General features: G+C 46.1%; 1 pseudogene across 1 annotated transcript; it reads left to right on the forward strand.

Moving 5' to 3' along the window:
• The first annotated feature begins 202 nt into the window (after positions 1–202).
• LOC108282160 lies at positions 203–10,399 on the forward strand (annotated as a pseudogene). Its single transcript, XR_001816288.1, has 3 exons — positions 203–212; positions 8,518–8,872; positions 9,190–10,399. The product of XR_001816288.1 is annotated as a heterogeneous nuclear ribonucleoprotein A3-like (transcript).
• The last annotated feature ends 242 nt before the right edge of the window (positions 10,400–10,641 follow it).

Below are 10,641 nucleotides of genomic sequence, written 5' to 3' on the forward strand. Positions count from 1 at the left end.
AAAAAAAGAAATACAAAAATTAGCCAGGCGTGGTGGTGTGCACCTGTAATCCCAGCTACTCAGGAGGCTGAGGCAGGAGAATCGCTTGAATCCGGGAGGTGGAGGTTGTGGTGGGCCAGACTGGGCAACAAGAGCGAACCTCTGTCTCAAACAAAACAAAACAAAACAAAACAAAAAAAAGAGTAAGGCCAGGAGTAGGCCAATGGGCCCCGGTGAGTATCGTGGACAGGGGTTTAGGTGGTGCCCTACCCAGGGGACGAAAGTGAAGAGAGTCAAGGGGTGAGTCCCAGTGAGCACACACAAGGAGCTGCCCCAAAGCAGATGCTAAGAGGACCCAAGGTCCAAGCCCAAAGGCACCCAGAATGGGCCTACATGCAGCTCCACGACAGCCACCAGCACCCAGCACAGTACTAGAGCCACGTGACTCAGGCATTGAGACACTGGCTCGAATTCTGGAGAGTTTGATGGAATCAGCATAGATGAGGGGCCTCCTTATTCAATCATCTTTGGCTAAGAGCTGAGACACCTAATGCAAACATGCCTACCTAGCTCTCCCTCCCTTTGCCAGGGCTTTGGGGGCATGGCTAGAAAAGGGTGCATGAGGGCATTAGAACACCTCCAGTATATCCATAACAAATGTGTCTACACCCAATGTGTCTGACAAATGGTTGTCCGCTGGCTTAGGGTGAAGAGGTGGGACACGAGGAGCAATGGAGCCCCTTTCCTGAGGCTGCATAAATCTCCCATGACCAGGGTTGGCTCTCCTCCAGCCTCGGGGGTGGTGCCCTGAGCATGGTGATAAGGGCTCAGGAGGCTGCTGCTGGAGGGAGCAGAGGAATGGAAGATGATGAGCTAAGCAGAGGGGGCTGCATCTTTGGAGATTTATAGTCACCAACCCCCATTCCAGACGGACTTCTTCGCTGACGGCAACAAGCAGCTGCAGAGCTTGGAAATGCAATGAACAATCAAGATTAGGAAAAACTGCATCCGGCAGCTTTGAGTCCAGCATCCTTTTATCAAATGGGTTATTTGGCTATCTGAACAATCTATTATAACTCAGTCCACTGACACAATCAAGAAGGTGATCAGATTAGGATCTGAAGAGGATGAGAACCACCAAATCACATCTCTGATGTCACGGAGGTTAAATCTACCCATAACCCAAATCCATGCATAACATGTCATTCTCTCTCTAAGAGGCACCATGCAATCTCAGGATTTCAGCATTTACAGGCCATTTCCAGCACCATAGCAACCCAAATTGTATAATACATAACAGCATCTGGAGAGTCTCAGCCCTGAGCTAGGGGCCTAAGAAAAAGAAGTCACAGCAGCATCAAGATGACAAGTCCATTCACTGAAGGAATTAAAATCGAGAATTTAAGATACAAAGGTTCAATAAGTTATTAACTTGATGAGAATTTTCTCTCACATAATCTAGAAGAGAAAACAAAGTGGGTATTACCGTGCTCTGGTCTTCATTTTGACGAACAGCAGAGTGACAAGTGGCAGGGGTGAAATGGCATCATTTTGAGGGAGGGCCATTGCAGAATGGCCAAAGATACCAAATCTGGACAACTCAGACAGTTATCCCGACTCTTTTTTAGTTGTTGAGACAGGGTCTGTCTCTCTGTCATCCAGGCTGGAGTGCAGTGGCGCTGTAATGGCTCACAGCAGCTTCAATCTCCCAGGCTCAACCGAGCCTCCCCCCTCAACCTCCTGAGTAGCCGGGACTGCAGGTGCACACTACCACACCCAGGTAATTATTCTTGTTTTTTGTAGAGACTGGGTCTCTTCTGTTGCCCAGGCTGGTCTTGAAATCCTGGGCTCAAGAGATCCTCCCACCGCAGCCTCCCAAAGTGCTGGGATTACAACCGTGAGCCACCATGCCCAGCCTGTCCTGACTCTCAGGAAAGCGGCTCTCAAAATGTGCAGAGAAAAGGTGTATGTGTCCCAGGGGTCTGGAACATTCTGGTTTTACACCTACAGAGGCGCCCAGGAAAGAGCAAGAGAGCGCAACAGCAACATAGCTACACAAGGATGAGATGCCACCAGCCTAAGGAAGGGGCCTGGGAAGTGCAGAGGGGTTATGATGGGGCCCTGTGAGCCCAGGCTCATCAGTCCTGGGCACCAAAGGGCAGAATGGCACTGCAGCAGCCTGCCTCTAGCTCCCCACTGGAAAATGCTCCACTTCCCAGATCACTGATCCTCCTTGGTCTTGGTGGCTCATGGCCTTCTCCCAGCAGCCACTGCTGCCACCTTCACTTCTCTACTTTCCCTTGGTGGCCTTAAACTCATGCTTCCTGTTTCCCTCCAGGGCGTGGCTCTTTGAGGCTGTAGGTCCTGCCATGATCACTATCGCTGGTCCCAGAAGTTAGAGAAGAGTTTTGCCAAGACATCGTCCATTCCCCTTTAAAGGTAGCAGGCAAAGCAGTCTGCCATGCTGGGAGAATCATGATTATATACGCATAGGGAAGAAGACTCAGGGCAGTACTACTCTACTGTGACCATGTTGGCCAGCGTTTCTGTCATTGTAAAGGTTGTCCCCGTTAAGTTGGCACATTATGACCCTGTCCATGCAGGAGGCTCACACCTGTGATCCTAGCACTTTAGGAGGCCAAGGCAGGAGGATCACTTGAGCTCAGGAGTTTGAGACCAGCCTGGGTAACATAGCAGGACCCTGTCTCTACAAAAAAATTTAAAAGTAGCTGGGTGTGGTGGCACAAGCCTGTAGCTCCAGCTGCTTGGGAGGCTGAAGCAAGAGAGTCACTTGAGCCCAGGAGTTTGAGGTTGATGTGATCTACTGCACTCCAGCCGGAGCAAAAGAGTGAGACCCTCTCTCTAAATAAATAAATAAGAAGATATGGAAAATATTGATAGAAATAGAGAAGAGAATAAAAGTTATCTATATATCCCAAAACGAGATATAGTCACAGATAAAATTTTAGGAAATTTCCTGAAATATGGTATTTGAATATATATAATTATTGGTCTTGGTTTGTGTGTTTTTATGTATATATTCTGCTTTTGAAAACTCACATTTGGATGGGTGCGGTGGCTCACGCCTGTAATCCCAGCACTTTGGGAGGCCGAGGCGGGCGGATCTCTTGAGGTCAGGAGTTTGAGACCAGCCTGGTCAGCATAGTGAAACCCCATCTCTACTAAAAATACAAAAAAATTAGCTGGGCATGGTGGCACACGCCTGTAGTCCCAGCTACCTGGGAGGCTGAGGCAGGAGAATAGCTTCAACCCGGGAGGCGGAGGGTTTGGAGAGCCGAGATAGGACCACTGCACTCCAGCTTGGGTGACAAGTTTAAGACTCCGTCTCAAAAAAAGGGAAAACTCACATTTGTGATTTCCCTGTGTAATTACATGTGTACACATTGCACATGAATACATACCAACACCTAAACCAAGTCCTTAATGCTATTATAAACAACAATTGCACTGAACATATTTGTCCTAAAGTTTTCCTCTAGATCTCTATTTTAAACATACCTTATCAACATACACTGTAGAAATAAATCTGTTTTGTAAATGCGCCCCCTTCTTAACACTTACATTCTAATGGGCAACCTGATGTCACAGAAATCAACAGAGAATCTGGAATCAGAATTCCTGAGACAGTTTGGCAACATCACCACGTACTTCCTGTGACTTGGGCAAATCACTTCATCACTCTGAGCCTGTGTCCTCATTTGTAATATTTAAATTAAGGTAGTAATAACCCCTTCCAAGTCTCTTACAGCTCATGGGGTTAGAGTGAGAAGCAAATGAGATCACAGATGTGAGAAACTGTGTGGGTGAGTAGCCAAGCTTGTTATACTTCAAAAGTCAGCACTGCACACATTTTTCTCTATTTTTTTTCTTTCTTTCTCTTTTTTCTTTTTTTTTTTTTTTTTTTTTTTTTTTTTCTATTTTAGCTCAGACCTTTGGTCTTCTGGAAAGATGTGAAATTACTTGGCATACAGGAAAAGAAATCCAAGAAGCTGAGATGAATTATTCCCCTTTAATTCATGGGACAGTGGGGACTACTTATTTATATACAAGGACATTTAATAAACACAATTTGCTAACGGAGTTGAAAAGGCACACCTGGCCAAAAGTTGTTTTATTAGCTAACTAGAGGAAAGCCACCTGAAGTGGAGGTTCCACACAAGAGTCAGTGACTACATGGTCACCAGCTCCAGAATTGTTTTCTCAGCAACAGGACAGTGGAAGAAGCCAAGTGGGAAGGGCTGAGTGGGAGGCCTGCTCCACAGGTCCAGCTGGCCTGGGAGCCGGGAGAACTGGCTGGAGTGACCAGGAAGTTTGTACGAGGACTCCTAGAGGAAGGGACCTGTGGGGACCGCCCAAAGAGGGGCTACTGGAGGGGCCATCCGAGCTGAAGCCTCACTAGTCATGGTTCAGACCTGACACACAGTGGGTCCTCAATACTTTTTTGAGTCACACATTAAGATAGTTCTTCAGACAAGAGCATTGTTAGTATCATATCTTGCTTTCAGGAACTCTTATGCAATAACTATGAAGATAAAGCAGGACTTTTTTCCAACTCTCTTTGTTTTTTGAGGCAGAGTCTTGCTGTGTCATCCAGGCTGGAGTACAGTGGCATGATTTCAGCTCACTGCAACCTCCACCTTCCGGGTTCGAGCAATTCTCCTGCCTCAGCCTCCGAAGTAGCTGAAACTACAGGCATGTACCACCATGCCCAGCTAATTTTTTTTAATCTTTAGTAGAGATGAGGTTTCAACATGTTGGCCAGGTCTGTCTTGAATTCCTGACTTCAGGTGATCCGCCTGCCTCAGCCTCCCAAAGTGCTGGGATTACAGGCATGAGCCACCACACCTGGCCTGTCTGTTTTTGAGACATAGTCTCACTCTATCACCCAGGTTGGAGTGCAGAGGCCAATCTCAACTCACTGCGGCCTTGACTTAATAAGCTCAAGCCATCCTCCCACCTCAGCCTCCTGAGTAGCTGGGACTACAGGCATATGCCACCATGCCTGGCTAATTTTTGTTTTTGTTTCTTTTGAGAAACAAAAGTTTCACTCTGTTACCCAGGCTGGAATGCAGTGATCTTAGCTCACTGCAACTTCCACCTCCCATATTCAAGCAATTCCTATGCCTCAGTCTCCTGAGTAGCTGGGATTATAGACACACATCACCATGCCCAGGTAATTTTTTATATTTTTAGTAGAGGTGGAGTTTCACCATGTTGGCCAGGCTAATCTCAAACCCCTGACCTCAAGTGATCCTGCCATGGCCTTCCAAAATGCTGGGATTACAGGCTTGAGCTGCTTGGCTTTTTCCAACACTCTTTAATGAATTAATTTATTTTTTTGAGACAGGGTCTCAGTCTGTCCCCCAGGCTGGAGTGCAGGGGTGCAGTCATGATTCACTGCAGCTTCAATCTCCTGAGCTTAAGTGATCCTCCCTCCAGAGTAGTTGGGAACACAGGTGTATGCCATCATGTCCAGCTAATTTTTGTATTTTTTGTAGAGTCAGGATTTCACCATGTTGCCCAGACTGGCCTCAAACTCCTGAGCTCAAGCAATCTGCCTGCTTGGCCTTCTAAAGTGCTGGAATTACAGGCATGAGCAATCTCTCCTTATTTTTTTTTCTTTTTGAGACAGAGTTTTGCTCTTGTCACCCAGGCTGGAGTGCAATGGCCTGATCTCAGCTCACTGCAACCCTCCCCCTCCCAGGTTGAAGTGATTCTCCTACCTCAGCCTCCAGAGTAGCTGCGATTACAGGCGCCCACCACCACGTGCAGCTAATTTTTGTATTTGTAGTAGAGACGGGCTTTCGCCATGTTGGTCAGGCTGGTTTCGAACCCCTAATCTTAGGTGATCCCATCGCCTTGGCCTCCCAAAGTGCTGGGATTACAGGCATGAGCCACCACACCCAGCCTAGCAACCTCTCCTCAAAATGAATTTTGAAGCAAGAACATTTACATCTCAGGGGGACCTACATTAAATTTTAAGATTGTACTAGAAGGGCCAGGTGCAGTGGGAGGTAGAAGCTACCATGAGCTGTGATTGTGCCACTGCACTCCAACCTGGGCGACAGACGGAGGCCCTGTCTCAAAAAAATAAAAAAGATTGTACTAGATTTGCCATGTAAGAATAATCAGGACATTATTTTATTTATTTCTTTATCAAGCAAGTTAAAGGTAATAGTAGAATTTCTGGGTTGAAATGATGGATTGAACATATGTATCTAACTTCACTTCCTCCTGAAATTCCACCAACCCTACAATAAACAAACGAACACAATTAGAAACCAACAAAGAGACAGGAGAGGAAAACAGCAACCACCGTTTGGAAACCAGAAAGCCAGTGAGCTGAGGGGAACTGGTTTAGAAACCCCAAGAAAGGCAGTTTCTGCACTGGCAGAGAGCGGAGCTGAGAGTCAACTTGGTTTATGCCGCAGAACCTCACAAAAGTACAGGAGCTGGCAATGTCAGGGCCTCTGGCACCGGAGGAACAAGGGAATGGATGGAAATCAGGACTGCTGGAAGCTGTGAGTCATTGATGGATTCCTGGATGCCCTCTACTCCACGTGGCCGGGTGACAGCTCCACCCCAGGCCCATCTCTGTAAAACAGAATGTCTGAATTGGGGGATGCTGGGCATGGCTGAAGATGTGGCCTCCATACCAAGTGCACGTGAATATTGGATTCAGATTCCCCACAGCCTCCTACTGTGCTCCTAGAAGGCTGGCAGCCAGGCTGTTACTCTCCAGGAAGAAAACTGAAAGACTATTTCCTGGGGAATTTGGCTAGCCGTGAGGAAGTAGCTGAAGTTATTGACAACAGGTGTTCCCCTAGTAAGTGGATAACCTGATCACCAAGAAGGAGCACAAAGTCGGCGATTCCCACTCACACGCAGAGCTCCCAATATGTGTTCTTAGCCTCCGTGTCTTAATTGCAAATAGAAAAACAAGAATTATTGAAAATTTGAGAAAACTGATCTGAGGAAACCAAAAGAAACAAAGAGGAAAAAATAGTTTAGAGGAAACAGAGACTATGTAGAGAAAGAAAACTAAATTTAAAAAACAGGCCGGGCGCGGTGGCTCACGCTTGTAATCCCAGCACTTTGGGAGGCTGAGGCCAGCAGATCATGAGGTCAGGAGATGGAGACCATCCTGGCTGACATGGTGAAACCCTGTCTCTACTAAAATACAAAAAAACTAAAGGGGCGTGGTGGCGCACGCCTGTAGTCCCAGCTACTTGGGAGGCTGAGGCAGGAGAATTGAGTGAACACAGGAGGCAGAGATTGCAGTGAGCCGAGACTGTGCCACTGCACTACAGCCTGGGTGACAGAGCAAGACTCCGTCTCAAAAAGAAAAAGAAATAGCATAAAGACCAGAAAGAAAGAAGAAGTGAAACTGTATTTGTGTATGACATAACTATTCACATAGCAAACAATAAGAATCTGCAAAAACTGAGTAGAATAAGTTAAACAGAGATAGAAGGTCAGCGTACAAAAATAATTGTATTTCTATACAGTAACAGCAAATACATCTTTAAAAAGTTAAATACCATAAAAAAGGGCAAAAGAGCTGAATAAACACCTCACCAAAGACTGTATATGGATAGAAAATAAACATATGAAAAGGTGCTCAACATCATACATCAGAAAATTACCAATTAGAACAACAAGGACCAGACGCAGTGGCTCATGCCTATAATCCCAGCAATTTGGGAGGCTAAGGTGGATGAATTGCTTGAGCTCAGGAGTTCAAGGCCAACATGCACAACATGGTGGAAACCCGTCTCTACTAAAAATACAAAAAATTATCCAGGCATGATGGCCCACACCTGTAGTCCCAGCTAATCAGGAGGCTGAGGTGGGAGGATCACCTGAGCCCAGGGAGTTCGAGGCTCCAGTGAACCATGATCATGCCACTGCACTCCAGCCTGGGTGACAGAATGAGACCCTGTCTCAAACACAAAGCAAAACAAAAAACCAGTGAGACACCACCACACACTTATTTGAATGGCTAAAATCCAAAACACCGATAATGCCAGATACTGGCAAGGATGTGAAACAAGAACTCTCATTTGGCAAGATACAGTGGCTCACACCTGTAATCCCAGCACTTTGGGAGGCTGAGGCGGGCGGATCATGAGGTCAAGAGATCGAGACCATCCTGGCCAACATGGTGAAACCCCATCTCTACTAAAAACTACAAAATTAGCTGGGCATGGTAGCGCATGCCTGTAGTCCCAGCTACTTGGGATGCTGAGGCAAGAGAATCACTTGAACCTAGGAGGTAGAGATTGCAGTGAGCTGAGATCATGCCACTGCACCCTAGCCTGGGTGACAGAGTAAGACTCCATCTAAAAAAAAAAACAAAAAACACTCTCATTCATTGTTGGTGGAAATACAAAATTGTACCACCTCATTGGAAGGCAGCTTGGCAGTTTCTTACAAAACTAACCATACTTTTACCATAAAATCCAGCAATCACACATTTATTCAAGTAAGTTAAAGATTTATGATATTGAACTCGAGTTGGAAGAGGCGAGTCCGGTCTCAAAGTGGCAGTAAAACCGCCGCCCGGTCGCCCCCAGCCCGACTCCGGCCGTCGCCATTGCGCCGGGGGTAGGAGGGCCATGATCCAAAGGAACCAGAGCAGTTGAGAAAACTGTTTATTGGTGGTCTGAGCTTTGAAACTACAGATGATAGTTTAAGAGAACATTTTGAGAAATGGGGCACACTTACAGATTGTGTGGTAATGAGAGATCCCCAAACCAAACGTTCCAGGGGCTTTGGTTTTGTGACTTACTCTTGTGTTGAACAGGTGGATGCAGCTATGTGTGCTCGACCACACAAGGTTGATGGGCGTGTAGTGGAACCAAAGAGAGCTGTTTCTTTTTTTTTTTTTTTTTTTTTTTTTTTTGAGACGGAGTTTCACTCATGTTACCCGGGCTGGAGTGCAATGGCGCGATCTCAGCTCACCACAACCTCCGCCTCCTGGGTTCAGGCAATTCTCCTCCCTCAGCCTCCTGAGTAGCTGGGATTACAGGCACGCACCACCATGCCCAGCTAATTTTTTGTAGTTTTAGTAGAGACGGGGTTTCACCATGTTGACCAGGATGGTCTCGATCTCTTGACCTCGTGATCCACCCGCCTCGGCCTCCCAAAGTGCTGGGATTTCAGGCTTGAGCCACCGCGCCAGGCAAGAGAGCTGTTTCTAGTGAGGATTCTGTAAAGCCTGGTGCCCATCTAACAGTGAAGAAAATTTTTATTGGTGGTATTAAAGAAGATACGGAAGAGTATAATTTGAGAGACTACTTTGAAAAGTATGGCAAGATTGAAACCATAGAAGTTATGGAAGACAGGCAGAGTGGAAAAAAGAGAGGATTTGCTTTTGGAACTTTTGATGATCATGATACAGTTGATAAAATTGTTGTTCAGAAATACCACACTATTAATGGGCATAATTGTGAAGTGAAAAAGGCCCTTTCTAAACAAGAGATGCAGTCTGCTGGATCCCAGAGAGGTCGTGGAGGTGGATCTGGCAATTTTATGGGTCGTGGAGGAAACTCTGGAGGTGGTGGAGGTAATTTTGGCCGTGGTGGAAACTTTGGTGGAAGAGGAGGTTATGGTGGTGGAGGTGGTGGCAGCAGAGGCAGTTATGGAGGAGGCGATGGTGGATACAATGGATTTGGTGATAGTGGCAACTATGGCGGGGGTCCTGGTTATAGTAGTAGAGGGGGCCATGGTGGTGGCGGACCAGGATATGGAAACCAAGGTGGTGGATATGGTGGCGGTGGTGGAGGATATGATGGTTACAATGAAGGAGGAAATTTTGGCGGTGGTAACTATGGTGGTGGTGGGAACTATAATGATTTTGGAAATTATAGTGGACAACAGCAATCAAATTATGGACCCATGAAAGGGGGCAGTTTTGGTGGAAGAAGCTCGGGCAGTCCCTATGGTGGTGGTTATGGATCTGGTGGTGGAAGTGGTGGATATGGTAGCAGAAGGTTCTAAAAGCAGCAGACAAGGGCTACAGTTCTTAGCAGGAGAGAGAGCGAGGAGTCGTCAGGAAAGCTGCAGGTGACTTTGAGACAGTCGTCCCAAATGCATTAGAGGAACTGTAAAAATCTGCCACAGAAGGAGCGATGATCCATAGTCAGAAAAGTTACGGCAGCTTAAACAGGAAACCCTTCTTGTTCAGGACTGTCATAGCCACGGTTTGCAAAAAGTGCAGCTAGTAATTAATGCAATGTAGTGTCAATTAGATGTACATTCCGGAGGTCTTTTATCTGTTGTAGCTTTGTCTTTTTTCTTTTTCTTTTCATTACATCAGGTATATTGCCCTGTAAATTGTGGTAGTGGTACCAGGAATAAAAAATTAAGGAATTTTTAACTTTTCAAAAAAAAAAAAGATTTATGTCTGCACAGAAACCTGCAGATAGATGTTTATATCAGCTTCATTCATAATTGCCACATTGAAAGCAGCCAAGATGACCTTCAATGGGTGGATGGATAAGTAAGCTGTGCTACATCCAGACAATGGAATACTATTAAGCCCTAAAAAGGAAATAAGTTATCAGGGCATGAAAAGACCTGGAGGAACTTCAATACACATTGCTAAGTGAAAGAAGTCAACTGACAGGCTACCAAATG

Source organism: Cebus imitator, unplaced genomic scaffold, assembly GCF_001604975.1.
Source record: "Cebus imitator isolate Cc_AM_T3 unplaced genomic scaffold, Cebus_imitator-1.0 Scaffold235, whole genome shotgun sequence".
Lineage (NCBI taxonomy): Eukaryota > Metazoa > Chordata > Mammalia > Primates > Cebidae > Cebus > Cebus imitator.